This window comes from Sinohyriopsis cumingii, chromosome 3 (assembly GCF_028554795.1).
Source record: "Sinohyriopsis cumingii isolate HCF-2022 chromosome 3, ASM2855479v2, whole genome shotgun sequence".
NCBI lineage: Eukaryota > Metazoa > Mollusca > Bivalvia > Unionida > Unionidae > Sinohyriopsis > Sinohyriopsis cumingii.
In genome coordinates, this window is record NC_142963.1 from 97,563,950 (window position 1) to 97,581,198 (window position 17,249).

Consider the following 17,249-nt stretch of genomic DNA (forward strand, 5'->3'; position numbering starts at 1 on the left):
ACATCGCCTTTCCCTGTACACACATGCCCATATTTCCTCTTGACTAATCACACATTACCAAGAAATGATGTTACTCAATCGGTTTTATATGCACTCGTTTGTAGCAGACACACTCGCATGACGACCTAGTAATTAATTTTCATGTTTCTCCACAGTCATTCAGGATTTTTTTCTCTCTCTCTTTCTGTGTGTGTGTGTGTGTGTATGTGTGTGTGTGTGAAGAGATATACATACAAATGGTTGGATGGATGAACGGATGAGTAGATGGATAACATGTCCGCTAAGATTACAAACTATTATGAAAATACATATTTCTTGTTAGTTAAATAATGAATTGGATCGCAGACTGATCAAATATAATTTACCTTTCAAGTATTTTGCACCCGTTTTCCACATTCAATCAAATCAAAATGATTGATTAATTGACCATTAGCAGTAAAATACATGTACATATCAAAGCTGGCAGCTGTATTGAAGTGTTAAGCTGAGATGACAGGAATTGCGTAATCCCAGTTAGATCAATAGAACAGCTGAATTACTAATTATACTAAACGCACTTTTAAATTTATTACAGAGAATAAACTAAAATAAAACTCTGACATGAATACGTCTTGAAAAATTATGTGTAAACATATACAAATATAGCAGATTCCGACATAAAGACATCAAAGACGCTTTGATACAACAAAAAAGGTTAATTGAATATTTGATTTGGAGGCTAACCACGATATCGCGAACCTAGATGAAAGAAGTAACGATTGCAGCTTGATCGAAACTTAAAAAACCCCAACTTATAATAGTTTAAAAAGAGTAACAACACAAAATGAAAAATCCCGATAATTCTTTACGTTTTCTTAACAATAAAATGTTCGCACTTCGACAACATCTTCATAATCTTAAAATGCTGATGTCTTGGGCGACGTAAAATAATTAATCGTATGGTCTTATATGAAGTTTGTTACTTACTTTTGACCTCTGGCCACTTTGTTTAACATGTCTATACATATAATCGAGTACGCAAAGCCCACGTTAGCATGACTTGTATAAATACGAAGTATCCATAATGGGTCTCTTGAAAAATATCACTTCTCGGGCAGTGGTCACAAATTATATTAAAGAACTTCAAATTGAAATGTCAACCAATTATCACAGCTACCAGTCTATTTATTGTATTCGTTTTCTTTTTCTTTTCTGAAGTACTTGGAGATATCCTGGTAATCAGTTATTCTTTGTTTGAGGTTCTGTCATATAGATAGAATGCAAGGCAAAGTACGACTACTCCATTCGAATTAAAGTAATCAGATTTCTCATTAATGACTCTCACAATTTCAGCCTTAAATATCATACATGATGTACGAGAGTTAATTAATGAATTAGTGTACAAGACAAAACTTAAAGTTATGTATTCTGAATTTAAGTTGTAAGCCTCACGGTCCTGAAAAAAAAGTATGAAACTAGTAATATTCAGATTCTTCTAGATCTATTTAATTGAAGATTATTTTGTCTAGAACCACGTAAAAAAGACGTTTGGTGAGGAAAGAAGTATAAAACTGTAAGTAGGATGCTCAGTGCAAAGATCTATCATGTACACAGTATGACACACATGGTCAAGTGACAGGCCTATCATGTACGTAGTATGACACACATGGTCAAGTGACAGGCCTATCATGTACGTAGTATGACACACATGGTCAAGTGACAGGCCTATCATGTACGTAGTATGACACACATGGTCAAGTGACAGGCCTATCATGTACATAGTATGACACACATGGTCAAGTGACAGGCCTATCATGTACGTAGTATGACACACATGGTCAAGTGACAGGCCTATCATGTACGTAGTATGACACACATGGTCAAGTGACAGGCCTATCATGTACGTAGTATGACACACATGGTCAAGTGACAGGCCTATCATGTACGTAGTATGACACACATGGTCAAGTGACATGCTTATCATGTACATAATATGACACACACATGGCCAAGTGACAGGCATGTCATGTACACACACACACACACACACACACACACACACACACACACAACGGATCAACTTTAATAATACGAAAGAACGCCATTATCAAACTTCTTCGAGACGTTCATAATGTTTAGCATTATACAAAATATGTCAGGATTCCATAACTAGTAAAATAAAGTTTGCTGCACGGAAATGTAAAAGTTTGCAAGTTGCTCAGTTAGTCAGTTTTAAATAGTAAGGGATTATAATTTGAAAGATACTCGAACACGTATATTAGTAAACACACATATTACTAAAAAGTTTGGGTCAGAATTTGAGGAGCGGAAGTAACAATTGCAGGTGCTGGTGGACGAGAGGATGTACAGACAACTAAGTTAATAGGACCTTTTCATTTCATGTAAACCCCATCCGCCTGGGATAAACACGTATATATCCAAAGATTCTATTCTGTGAAATTTCATTGAGACTTTATCTCTAGACATGCTTGTCAATATCTATTGATAATTACATGGTGACTTTGTCTCTAGGCATGCTTGTAAATATATATTGATAATTTCATGGTGACTTTGTCTCTAGGCATGCTTGTAAATATATATTGATAATTACATGGTGACTTTGTCTCTAGACATGCTTGTAAATATATATTGATAATTACATGGTGACTTTGTCTCTAGGCATGCTTGTCAATATCTATTGATAATTACATGGTGACTTTGTCTCTAGGCATGCTTGTCAATATCTATTAATAATTACATGGTGACTTTGTCTCTAGACATGCTTGTAAATATATATTGATAATTTCATGGTGACTTTGTCTCTAGGCATGCTTGTCAATATCTATTGATAATTACATGGTGACTTTGTCTCTAGACATGCTTGTAAATATATATTGATAATTACATGGTGACTTTGTCTCTAGACATGCTTGTAAATATATATTGATAATTTCATGGTGACTTTGTCTCTAGACATGCTTGTGAATGTATATTGATAATTTCATGGTGACTTTGTCTCTAGACATGCTTGTAAATATATATTGATAATTTCATGGTGACTTTATCTATATACATGCTTGTGAATATATATTGATAATTTTATGGTGACTTTGTCGCTAGACATGCCTGTGAATGTCTGTTGATAATTTCATCATGGCTTTGTCTCTAGACATGTTTGTGAATATCTATTGATAATTTCATGGTGACTTTGTCTCTAGACATGCTTGTAAATATATATTGATAATTTCATGGTGACTTTGTCTCTATACATGCTTGTGAATATATATTGATAATTTTATGGTGACTTTGTCGCTAGACATGCCTGTGAATGTCTGTTGATACTTTCTTGGTGACTTTGTCTCTAGACATGCTTGTGAATGTCTGTTGATAATTTCATGGTGACTTTGTCTATACATGCTTGTGAACACATGGGAACAGTCAGTTTTGTTAGCTGTGTGCTTAGATCATGTATAATTTCCGTAAGTAGGATATTCAAATAATTTTCATCCACAGTACTTGAAAGTAACATAGAGGTATGCCAACATTTTTTAAACTGTGCATGTTGCAAATGCAAAAAAATTCACTTACAATTGTCACTCTCTCAGAAGTTCAAATATCTGCCGAGTTCCCCCACAACATTCCCACGTCATCACATACACGTCAGAAGAATATTTGAAATGGCAACATCGAAAACAAAACTGCACGATTCATACAACGCAGACTTCATGGAGGTAAAATGAGTATACTATAATTAAAGATTCATAATGTAGTTATCAGTCGATTCTGTATATTGTATTACAGATTTCTTTGTTCCATCCGCACTAAAAACCCTTACTTACTTTGTATGTGTTGTTCACTATTTTTGTGCGGAAAATATGAACAAGTTTTTCAGCGCAACACTACTCGAACCTTGGGAGTGAAATATTACTCAGAAAAAAAGAGATCATATTTTCCCGTACAAATCGAGTAACATTTTCATCAAATACTCATTTTGCCTTTCTACATAAGACTGAGTAATAAAAAGAACACTACAAAAATGTAAGTGAATTTTTGCTGGATTCCAAAGTAAATATACAACTGTAGGTTCAGCAGTACACAATAACAGTATTAATGCGCACATAGCGCCGCTCGGCGACCTTTGAACTTGGTCGCGCGCACAGTCATTCGTTTCAAACATAAAATTCGTTTTCATCTACTTAAAGTTGAAATTTAGAGTCATATTGTGAAAGAATGTGCATGGAAACAATGTTTCAGTTGCTCTTGAATGACGAGATTTTGTTTTTCTGTGGTTCCAACTAAATTCCGCATCAAGTTTTGATGGACTGGATTTATTAGCTTGGTCAATTCTGTACCATGTACACATATCTGGCCTTGATGCAGTTGCATTTGTGTTTCTGTTCTGTCATTGATTGTTCGGAATCATAATGTGGTAAAATATGAAAAATATTAATTCTTTTAATTAAAATTCTCAACAAGACGAGGGATAAAAAGTTGTTTACTGGGGAATAGCATGCTAGTATTCATTTATTTTTTGAGCGTTTTAAGGAGAATGAGATTTCTGTTCGAATTTTCAGTGGAAATTGCAGTACGATTTCGCGGTGTGGATCAATTTTTTGACCTCATGTAATTCTGATTAGCAGAAATTAACTAGAAAGTACATTTAGAAGAAATGCAAGATGCAAAAAAAGGTAAGTGTATTTATTGTCATTGTTATTACCAGCTCAAGACGACATATGTTTATGCCCTGTCATATGCATACTCTTTGTTGGAGGGACCCCAGCTATTTACATGACCTGTACGACTTCTTTCGCTACAAAAAATCCAAACATTTTCTCCCAAATGTTAAACGGGGAAAATTGCAAATTAGCTGCGGTGTGACAGCCCATTTCACCAGCGGAAGTAAGACTATTCAATTTGTCTTGGCTTTTTGGCTTTGAGGTTCTTGGCTTTCTAACAAAACCCGCCTTATACATTTGCATTTTTGTTTTCTAAATTATTTTTCAGACTGAATTGTATTACTGGACATTTCACAAAAGACACAGGATAGCCTATGACCTTTAGATGCCTTTCTATGCCATTTATATCGACCCAAGAGAGTCCGGGTCATATATTGTTATGAACATGTTTCCTAAGTAACTGTTTAAATTAGCTGAATGGTATTTTCAATATTACGTGTCTCACGTTTGCTGTGAACATGGCGGATATAACTTTCATTCGTTTACTTGGTTGAAAGTTGGTTTTGCTACTCAACGAACTCATTCACATCGCGTAGTTATTTCTACTTTCAAATGGACAAAACAGCTTGTTAAGTTAATCCACAGGCAAATCTAATAAATCAAAAACTCTGTTGTCTGCTACATGAGTGTACATTGTTTGCAAATTAGTTCCTACAACACGATACGATTCGTAGATTCACGTGTCGTCAAGTATGCAAGAGTGCAGTATGGAAAATACTGCACGATTCTGACTATGTAAAGTTAACGGATAAAACGAGCATACAGTGACAGGTTACTGCGTTTGTATGGGAAAATATGAACGAGTTTTTCTCTTCCTGAGTAATATTGCACAACCTTGGGAGAGAAGTATTACTCAGAAACAACGAGTTCATATTTTCCATCACAAATCAGTATCCTTTTTATTATATAGTCCTTTCGTTTTCCTACGCAAGGCTTACTAATAAAAGAGTACACTACAAGAAAGAAAGTAATTAAATTTATGCTGTATTTCAACATAAATACACAACCGTAAATTCATCAATACCCAGTAAAATATATTAATGCGCACACAGCACCGCCCAGCGACCTTTGCACTTTGGCACACGCTCGACATTAGTTTAATGAAGCTCGTTTTGGTCTACTTTAAACTGAAATTTAAAGTCATATTTTGAATGAATGTGCATTGAAAAAAGCTTTTGCAGTTGGCCTGGAATGGATGGATTTAGTTTTTCTTTTGATCCTACCCAATTCTACTTTTCTGCGTGTGATGGACTGGATTTATTGAGTCAATTCATTGCTCTAAGGAGAAGGTGATTTCATTTGGATATGTAGTCGAAATTACGGTACAGTTTCAGAGTGTATCAGGTTTTCCATGACATGGGTTGTGTCATTCGGTTTTGCTGAACATAAAGTACGTTTTGATGAAATTCAAGATGCGTAAATGTAAGTATATGCGTTAACATTCTTATCACCACATATAAGACATATGTTCATGCCTTGTCACCTGCTGCGCTCATGCAGCTATGGTCTGTATCATAAGTGTATGTCTTCTATCGCAGGCACAACATTGTATCAAAATAGCTAAGTGGGGGAACCGCTCCTTGGCCTAGTGGTTATAGTGTCTGTCTCGGATGCGGGAGGTCGTGGGTTCAATCCCCGGCCGAGTCATACCAAAGACTTACAAAAATGGTACTAACAGCTGCCTCGCTTGGCGCTCAGCATTAAGAGGTTAGTGTTAGGACTGGTCGGCCTGGTGTCAGGATAATGTGACTGGGTGGGACATCATGCTACATGTCTGTGGCATGATGCCCCAGTGATAGACATCACAATAAACTGCCACACTGTAGACATCGTAGCGATATGACTGAAAAAGCGTTAAAGCTACGTTAAAAATCCAAATCACACACACACACACACAGAGCTAAGTGGGGAAACTTTCAAAGCATCATTTAACCAGCGGAGATAATACATTTTGCCGTCTTGCTTATTGAATCTGATGCTCTTAGTTTTTTTTTTATCGAAACCTTCAGCTGCATTTTTTTCTCGAATTTTGCGTTTTGACTGACTAGTTAATTTATTACTTCTCTGACAGATATGCAAAAGCCCTTGTCTTCAATTGGCCTTTTTTTGCGTTATTTGTATAGACCCTAGAGAGCACTGGTCATAGTCTGAACTATTCTATTTGCGAAAAGTTACGAATATTTCTCCTAAATAACTGTTTAAATGATTAGAATGGTATTTTCAATTACTGCGTCTCTCACGTTTGTTGCGGACATTGAGAATATCACGTTCATTTGTTTGCTTGTTTCAAAGTTTCATTTGTGACTTTGCGAACTCGTGCATGTCGTTAACATTATTATCTCTACTTTCAAATCGACGAAAACAGATTGTTTAGGTCAAACAAAAACAAATCTAATAAACCAAAAGCTAAAAAAGCATGTACTAAACGAGCGTATATATTTGTTTACAAAGTAGTTCTTAATACAATATACAATTATTTTTTTAAACACACGTGTTCTACAGTATGAACAAATATGGAAAATTACTGCACGATTCTGACAATGTAAAGTTAACGGAGAAAAAAAGAGTATATAATAAGGCACATTACAGTATATATATTTAATATGTTTAAGAAAAAATCATTCATATTTCCCCATACAAATACATATATACATACATACATATATACATACATACATACATACATACATACATACATACATACATACATACATACATATTTGTATGCTCATTTGATTTCCCAAAGAACAAAATATATAATAATTATGTCACTGCATTTGAAAGGGAAAATATGAACTCGTTTTTCTCCCTCTCTTTTCTGAGCGGTGCTAGTTATATTCTTCCCATAAAATCATAGTAACCTATACATGTACCAGCTCGTGACTACCTATGCCAGTCCATCGTGTGATAGGACCTAGTCAAGTTTCCACATTATCAGATATTGTGAAGCAACAATAAAGACATGGTATCTAATATGACGTCACAGCAGGTCTATTATGTTGCAGCAGTACGTAAAATCACGTAACGTCATGCAATGTATATTTTTTTATGCGCGAGTCAGCCATAAAAGATAAAAAAATCTTTTCAAACTCATTCGTATTCTCTTTAATTTTGTCAGAAACATTTTAAATTCAGTTTATTATTTTTAAAAATGCGGACAAATAAATTCCAGGGTTTTGTACTGTTCAATAGTGTGGTCTCTCCCGAAGCATACGGGGCTCTGAAGTTCGCCCCGTTGTACTTAAATCTCGCCTACAATGTCATACAGTATTACTGAAATTTGGTTCAGTTATGTCAACCATAAAGGTTATGAGTAGTTAAGTGGGGCACATTAGGGACAATGGGACTTAGCATTAAAAAGACCCCTGGGTCAGATTAGGGACAATGGAAATTTAACATGGAGAGAAATCGTGGGTCACTTTAGGGACAATGGGAATTTAACATAGAGTTTGGGTCTGTCTAGGGACAAGGGAAATTAACATGGGGAATAGAGTTTGGGCTTTTGGGATTTTTTTTTTTTTTAAATTTTTTTAAATTTAAATTTAAATTTAAATTTAAATTTTAAAAAAAGGGGTAGGCAATGGAAAGGCTATCTCTTTTCGAGAAATATGGCTGGCCCTGAAAAGGGCCTTTGGGTTTATGTTAATGTATTCATTAACATAAATGGTACCGCATTGGTCTTCTTCTTGTCCTTAGGCTACGTCTCACTGTTGGTCCGTAAATCAGCACTCTTTTCAGGCATCCTTGTCTTTCTACGTAGATCCTGCGTATCCACAGGCTGGTGTTTGTCCTGTGGACAACGGTCCACTTGGATCGGACATACATGGGTATGTCCGTCCGGAACATCATGGAAGACACAAGCGTAGAAGATTGCACATCGGTCCACATCTTGAAGCAACGAGAACAAGTGAATCAATGCACTGAACTGCGCTTATTTATAGGTAGAGGCAGGATTGAAACGGATTGAGTTCATTCACCAATCCAAACACGCGTTACAAAATTCAGTCAGCCCGCATCCAATCCGAAGAGAGTAGTCTGTGACGTCAGTTGGTCTATATAGATTCACTAGCGCTTGTGTGCAGTCAATCTATGCGACAGTGATTCAACATGACGGAAACTCAGAAAACGATCCATTGGGGTGCACCAGCAGGGGAGACTGCCCAAGGGAACCCGGACTTACTTTCAGAAGAGGTACATTGGGATTTTGTGGATTTTCTTACCTCGCAAGAATTTGTTCCGGAACCTTCGTTACCTTCTTCATTACCGCAAGTGGAGAATTTTAGACAGAGACAGAAAGAAGAATTGGAGAAATTTATGCAACGACAAAAGGAAGCGGAACAAGCTTTTCTCCTACAGCAACAGCAACAGCAACAAGAAGAGGTAAGAAAAAAACAACAGCAACAACAACAAGAAGAAGTAGCAGCAAAGAAACAAGAGGGTGAAAATCAAACGGCTACGGTACTGTTGGACATTTTAGCGGAGTTAAGAAGTCTGAAACAAATGTATCAGACTTCTTTATCACGACCGAAGAGAATACGACCTTCCCGAGCTAAACACGCCAACCCTGTGACTAAGCCTGTCGTACCACCCTTAGTGATTTCAACCCAATCATCAGAAGTAGGCCTTGGCCGTGGCAAAGGCTTAAGGCAGTTAAAGTTGATTGGTTAAACTCACCCCTACACCAAAATAAAAAGGCCCTTTTCAGGGCCACCCACATTTCTCGAAAAGAAATACAATTTCAATTTGCCAATAACTCAAAAATAAACCCCACCCATTTTACCCTTATAGTACGTGTCTGTGTATGAGTGCGTGAGTGTAGCTTCTTATTTTAAAATCAAAACTCAAAGACACTTACCTTATATCATTCATGTATTCTTTTATCCATTTTTTTACAATCCAATTCACAATTCACCACAGAACACTTTAATTAAAAGTTCATTGACTTCTTCTTTCTCCTTGTTTAGTCTCTCTGTTTTTTGAATTTCTTCACCGTTTTTTCCTCATTTTCTTCCCTTCTTCTTTTCTTCTCCTGTTTCTTTGCTTCTTTTAAATAGAATTGTCTTCTTTCTTCCTCTTCTTCCTCTGAAGAATCCCTCTCTTCTTTCGAAGAATCCCTCTCTTCTTCCGAAGAATCCCTCTCTTCTTCTGAAGAATCCTTCTTTTCTGACTCCTCTTGTTTCTTTTTTGGGCAGTCTGGAGACCAATGTCCTTTTTCTTTACAATAATAACAGGTATCTTGACTTTTGTCTTTTTTAGCCCCTGTTTTTTTTCTTTTTTGACGGTCTGGACACTCTGAAGACCAATGCCCTTTCTTCTGACAGATATAGCAAGTATCCTGACTCTTATCTCGAAAGGAAGGAGAGTAGTCCGTCGGCTGGTCTGAAGAGAATTTTCTAATGACCCCTCGCAAAGCTCTGACGAAACGTTCCATCTGGGTAGTCTCTTCCATCGTTCTCCTCGGTTTGAGAGTGAAATGAATAGTGAAAGGACAAGACACAAACTTTTTATATACGCTGGTTTGCCATGACTATAAATTAGTCTATGGTGTTTGAACTTGAGTCATTTGACGTTTTGCACTCAAGATGAAACGATCCCATTCATTCGAGAAGAAAGAAGAAGAAGAAAGTAAGAGGCAGAAACGTGATCTATCGCCTCGTACCAGGGCCGAAATCTTGGCACAAATTCATGCCAGTGATTTTGAAGAGGACATGAGTGAACCAGAATCCGAACCCTCTAAACCAAGTTCACCACCCTTAGTCAACCCTGAAAAGTACTATTCCATTCGAGAGACGGAAAAGCGCTCCTCTAGAAAATTTAGAACCACGGCTTACACCTACACGGTGAAGTTTAAAGATTTCAAGGCCGACGTACCCTTGGAGAAAGCAGAAGGGTTTATCACCGAGATGTGGGATTCTTTGCTCACCGCACTCAAGCGACAATGTCAAGCCAAAGAAGACGATCGCTTGACACTATCCATAGATCACGACGGTTTGAAATCCCCTGTTTGGATCGAGTTTAGCAGACCCGCAGAACTAACCCCTTCCAAAGTCATGGACAAGATTCAACACGTACAACAATCTAATGACCAGTTTGACATCACCGATGGTAAAGCCACACTGAAAATGGCTCACGTCTCTCTTCCTCAAGGGACAGGACGCAAAAAGGTCCTACTGGTGAACGACCTTCGCAACACCAAAAAGAGTCTCGTCCGAATTAACAACCCTCAAGACCAGATGTGCTTAGCCCGTGCCATCGTGGTGGGACGAACCTATGCCAACAAGAACGACACGGTAGAATGGAAAAGAACCTGGGAGAACATTCGAAAATCGAACCGAACCAAACAACGAAACGAAGCAGAACTCCTGTTGCAACAAGCTGGCCTGTCCAAAGACACACCCTGTGGCATTCCTGAGATGCAAAAATTGCAAGATGCCCTAGCTCCACGCTACACCTTGAAAGTGCACCCTCAAGAAATGCGCTAGTCACTGTTGTTTCGAGGCCAGGATTTTAAGGACGGAAAATACATTCACCTTTATTATCACGATGACCATTTCGATACCATTACCAGTATCACCGGATTCCTGGGATACAGTTATTATTGTGAGAAATGTGATTATGGTTATAACAATCGAGAGCAACACAAGAATTGTGGATTGAAATGCCCAGGATGTTTGGCCTCTCCACCCTGTCTGAGCGAAGAACCAGTGCCTTGTTCGACTTGTCTGCGCACGTTTGTCAGCCCTGCCTGTTACCAGCAACATTTGAAAACACAAGGTTCACAGAAGAAATGTGCTTGTCAACTCCTGAGATTGTGCCCTACGTGTGGACAAGGCATACTTACCAACAATGCCAAGGCACACGTATGTCGAGGAAAGAAAAAATGTCACATTTGTCACCACATCGTGGACTTGGAACACGAATGTTACGTGCAAAAATACCAACCCCCACCAGAGAAAGAGGACGGTCACAAGAAGAAAGGCAATTTCATCTTTTTCGATTTCGAATGCATGCAAGAGACTGGCATTCACATTCCTAATTTCTGCGTGGCTCATCGAGCGTGCGAGAAGTGCATTCAAGAACCTATCTTCAGTCATTGCCCTCACTGCAGCAAGATTCCTGGAGGGCGTGAAAAAATCTTTCGGGGACCGAACACGTTAGCCGATTTTGCCCAATGGGTCTTAAACCCCATCGACAAGACGTGGAGCCAAGAGGACATCGAACGTTACGGAGATTGTCATCGTCATGCCACGGTGATGGCTCACAATTTCTCCGGATACGATGGACAGTTTCTTTTGAGGTACTATACGGAACATGGCACCGAACGTCCTAAAGTGATTTTGAACGGAGCCAAAATCATTTTCATGCAAGTGGGACAAGTGCAGTTTAAAGATTCAATGAGTTACTTGGCCATGCCTTTGAGTCGAATGCCTAAAACGTTTGGAATGACAGAAATGGCTAAAGGGTACTTTCCACACTTTTTCAATACGGAAGCCAATCAACACGCCGTTCTACCCCATTTGCCTGAGGCTCACTATTACGACCCCGACAACATGCGTACCGAACAACGAGAAGCTTTCTACGCTTGGTACCAGGCTCATGCCTCTGACCCCTTCGACTTTCCGGAAGAAATGTTAAAGTATTGTCGTTCCGACGTGGACATTTTACGACGTTGCTGTGGAAAATTTCGAGAACTGTTCATGGAACACGGAGGGGTCGATCCTTTGAAAGAAGCTTGCACCATTGCCAAAGCGTGTTCCTTAGTGTACCGCCAACGATTCATGCCTGAAAACACCGTGGCTGTCATCAGTCCTCAAACGACCCACTATGTCAAGCGTCAATACTCGGTCAAAGCCCTACGTTGGTTACATTACTTGTGCGACAAGGAAGACAAATGGATTCAGCATGCCCGCAACGGAGGAGGCGAAAAGACCATCGGAACGTATTCGGTAGATGGCTGGGACTTAGAAAACCCCAAGATCGTGTACGAGTTTAACGGTTGCTTATTTCACGGATGTCCCGTCTGTTACCCTGACCGTGACACTAAAAATCAGTTTTTGCAACGAACCATGGAAGACTTGTACCAGGACACTTGTCAGCGACGCCTAAAGTTAGAACAGCAAGGATACCAAGTGGTGGAAATGTGGGAACACGAGTACGATCACCGTTTGAAAACCGATCCCGAGTTTAAACGCCTCGTGGAAAGTTACCAGTTCATGGACCCGCTGAACCCGAGGGATAGTTTGTACGGAGGAAGGACCAATGCCACCTGTTTGCTGTACCAAGCCGACGAAGAGAAAGGAGAAGAAATCAAATACTTGGACGTGTGTTCGCTGTATCCCTACGTGTGCAAATATTGTCGCTTTCCTGTAGGGCACCCGCAATTGTTGACGGAACACATCGACCTGAAAAACATTCGACAATACGAAGGCTTGATCAAGTGTAAAGTTTTGCCTCCCACGAACCTATACCATCCCGTCTTACCTCACCATTGTCAAGGCAAACTGATGTTTCCCTTGTGCCGTACTTGTGCCGAAACGTGCAACCAGGACCAACCTTGTCATCACAGCCAGGAAGAACGTGCCTTGACGGGAACCTGGGTCAGCGTGGAATTGTTCAAAGCTCTGGACATGGGATACCAACTGTTAGAAGTGTACGAAATTTGCCACTTTCCCAAGACACAACAGTACCACAAGGGTGACCCTACTCAGAAAGGCATTTTCGCCGACTACGTGGATGCCTTTTTGAAACTGAAACAAGAAGCCAGCGGCTATCCTTCCTGGTGTCACACTCCCGAAGACCAAATACAATTCAAAGAGAAATACTACGCACAAGAAGGCATCTCTTTAGACCACATCGAAAAAAACGAAGGCAGGCGATCGTTTGCCAAAGTGATGTTAAATTGCTTGTGGGGTAGAATGGCACAACGACCGTGTTTACCCAAGACGGAATATTTGACAGAACCTTCCCGCTACTTCCAGTTGATTCACGACAAAACCAAATACATGAAACACGTGGACGTCGTTCGAGAGGATTTGATCTTGGTCAATTACGAAGAAGATCTGGACTTTGTACAAGACGACCCTTTTGGAAATGTCATCATTGCGGCTTACGTGACAGCTCATGCTCGCTTAAAATTGTACGAAGCTTTAGAACTGTTAGAAGAACGCGTCCTGTACTTTGACACGGACAGTTGCATTTACATCCATCACCCGATTCAACAGCACCCTGACATCGAAGGAGACCGTTTAGGAGCCTGGACAGACGAGCATCCCGACGACAAGATTCTAAGTTTCGTCAGTGGTGGTCCCAAAAATTACGGCTACGAATACCGGGACAAACAAGGAGAAGTGCACACGACGTGCAAAGTGAAAGGACTGACTCTGAATCATCGTACCAGTCGAGTGGTCAACTTTGGGGTATTGAAAGAAGCCTTGCAATCGGGAGAGGATGGAAACTTTAAAGTGACCACCTATCAACCGAACAAGATTGTACGTTTACCCACTCACCACATCGTCAGTCGACCCTTGGAAAAGTCTATCAAATTGTATACCAGAAGCGAGTGCGACTTCCCAATCACTTCACCTTACCGTACGGTCACGTCGGTATTGGTCTGTATATGAAAAGGAACCCTAGGCAAGATCGATAGTTCATTGTTCATTGAAGTAACTTACCATGTCGTTGACGAAGAAGAAACCAGATTGGTTAGGAGTCAAATGTTGGACATCACCGAGACCAGGGTTTTGAGGCTTGGACACAAGAGGTGGCCCAGTATGCACGAGAGTTATTCAAGGAAAAAAGTTACTTTTCAACCTGTGTTAGTGACGGTGCCAGAAGAATCCGTCACCCAGGACAGGACTGTCGTGGACAGGCCTGAAAGACCCTTTCGGGAGGACACTTGTGTGACCTTGCCCCTACTATAGAACTGGTTAGAACTTTACCCAAAACATGTTGTACAGACACTTGTGTTTATTCCACGTTCATGGTTATCATGTGCCTTTTATTCTTGTACTTAAGCCTTTGGCTTTTATGTATTTTTGTCTTTCGTATTCATGTTTGAAACATTCAATAAACGTGTTCTGAAAAAGTATATAAACTCTTGTCTTGTTTGTTTTTCGTGTCACAAGTGACATTTCTCACACCATGGCTACCTCTGCTGTCTCTGCTCCCTCTTCCTCTACTGTCAAAGTCATCGACGAACACTTAGATCGTGCCAGTTGGGAGGCTTTGTATCTTCGCCATCCCTTTAACATGCTCATTGCTGGACCTAGCGGTTCAGGCAAAACCGAATTCGTCAAACGTTTGATCGAACATAAACATCATTTGATCGATCGACCCCCTCAACGAATCGTGTGGTGTTACAAAGAGTGGCAATCGGCGTACAGCCTCTTGCGAGAAAGTCAAGGCGATTCCATCGTGTTTGTGGAAGGCATTCCTAAAGAAGACGACGGCATCGTCTCTGACTCCCGTCTAACCCATTTGGTCATTTTCGACGACATGTTAGGAGAAGACGAAGAAGAAATTAAACTGTGGTTCACGCGCAAAGGGCATCACCGTAATGCCAGTGTCGTTTACATCACCCAAAATTTGTTTCAACAAAGTAAAGCCCATCGCACCATCAGTCTCAATGCGCATTACGTGATCTTGTTTAAAAGCCCTCGAGATAAATCGCAAGTGCAAGTCTTAGCCAAACAGTTAGGAACGCCTTGGCTGACTCAGGCGTACGACGATGCCACTCAAACTCCACACGCCTATTTACTCGTCGATTTGAAACCTACGACTCCCGAGGATTTGCGATTTCGTACCCACTTGTTTCACCACTGGTGCCAAGACGGAGGGCCTGTCCTGTACACGTCTCCGTCCTCGACTTCATTTCACTCCCCATAAAAAAATCTATAAAAACCTCAGACCCTTTTTCGTCTGTCTCACTCTCAGTGCGAACATGACGTCCCTTCAGTCGCATCTTCCCGTCAAATTGATTCGTGCCTTGTATGGCATCAGTCGAGAAAAAGATCCACAAACACGAGCTCGTGTCTTAGAAGCTAGTCTCAAAGAAGTCTTACGATGGTTCACGGTGACGGCACGTCAATTACTCCAAGGAATCATTCAGATTCCTCATCAAACCAAACGCTTTTTCGATCGAAACAAAGTCGCTTTGGTCCAACTGGCCGATCCCCGCATCGACACTCAAACCAAAAAACAAATCATTTTGAAACCTGGAGGGAGCGGTACTCTAGGAGGGGTCATCATTCGCTCACTCTTAAGATGGGATCCTAATGCCCCCAAAGTTATACCCAAGACAAAAGTCCAACGAATCCCCAAGAAGAAAAAGACCAGGTCCCCAAGGAGAACTTCTCCAGTGGCAGGACCCTCCTCTGACCAGACACCACCACCACCCCGGAAAAAGAAAAGAAGCCCCCAGAAAAAGAAAAGTCCACAGAAAACTAGCCGCAAGAGAGGCACTTCGGCCAGGACGCAACCTTACACTCGCAAACCACGACCTGCCACGGCAGTGAGTGCGTCTCCGGCAGCTTCACGTTTGTCCACTTCTCCGTTAATGACACCCAGAACTGAAGAGTACTTGGAGACGTTGATCACACCAAGAACTTCTCCGTTGATGACCCCCAAAAGAACTTCCCCAGTGGCAGGACCTTCCAATTTAGTGGCAGTGGCTGCTGCTCACAAAGTACCTTCTCCCAAAATCAAAGTTCAAGAAAGATCGGACATGTTACAAAGTTTACTGGATTTGTCCAAGCAAGAACTGGCTCGATTTAGTCCGTTACGTACCCCTGCACGACGTGTCATGCCTGTCCTCAAACTAATTCGACGTCAAGACAATCAGTGGCGACGCGTTCCAGTATAAAAAAGGCCTGTGACCAAGTCGGGTATCAGTGTTTTTTGGTGCTCCTGAAGACTCAAAGATGTCACCCTCCAGAAAACCCCAAGGAAAGAAAAGGAAAGGACTGCCACCACGTTTAGCCAAACATGGGGACATGTTATCTGTCCTGTCCAAAGCTTCTCCACCCCTACGAAAAAAACTCATTCAAACAGCCTCCAAAGAGGTCATCGATACCGTGTGCGAATGTTGTTTGAACGTTTTGAAAGGCACGATCCCTTTGTCCAAACACCAGAAACAATGCTTAGGCAAACATCGTCACGTTCTTCGCCAAATGGTTCAAAAGAAAATTCCCATTCGTCAAAAAAAGAAGATGTTAGTGCAACGTGGAGGTATTTTACCTCTCTTGTTAGGCCCCATACTGAAAGGAGTCTTGGGAACCATGTTGGGAGGACTGGTGGGAGCAAGATAAAAAGGCCTCGGAAGTTCCAAGATCTCAGAATCGACCCCTGACAACCCCATGGAAGGACGAAAACTAGCTTTAGTGCCTTACAAACGATGGATGGAATACCATCGGTGGCAAGAACAACACACCCCGCATTTACCTCCCAATCCCCATTTGAGCGAGATGTCCCAGTTACAACACGAATTGCAGTCCTTGATGGATCGCCAAGATTTGTCCGAAACAGAAAAATCACAAA

At 40.5% G+C, this 17,249-nt stretch overlaps 1 protein-coding gene across 1 annotated transcript in view; it reads left to right on the forward strand.

The window, feature by feature from the left end:
• Positions 1 to 17,249, forward strand: part of LOC149803357 (protein Wnt-8b-like) — a 45,103-nt gene that overhangs the window by 17,945 nt on the left and 9,909 nt on the right. The window lies entirely within an intron of this gene.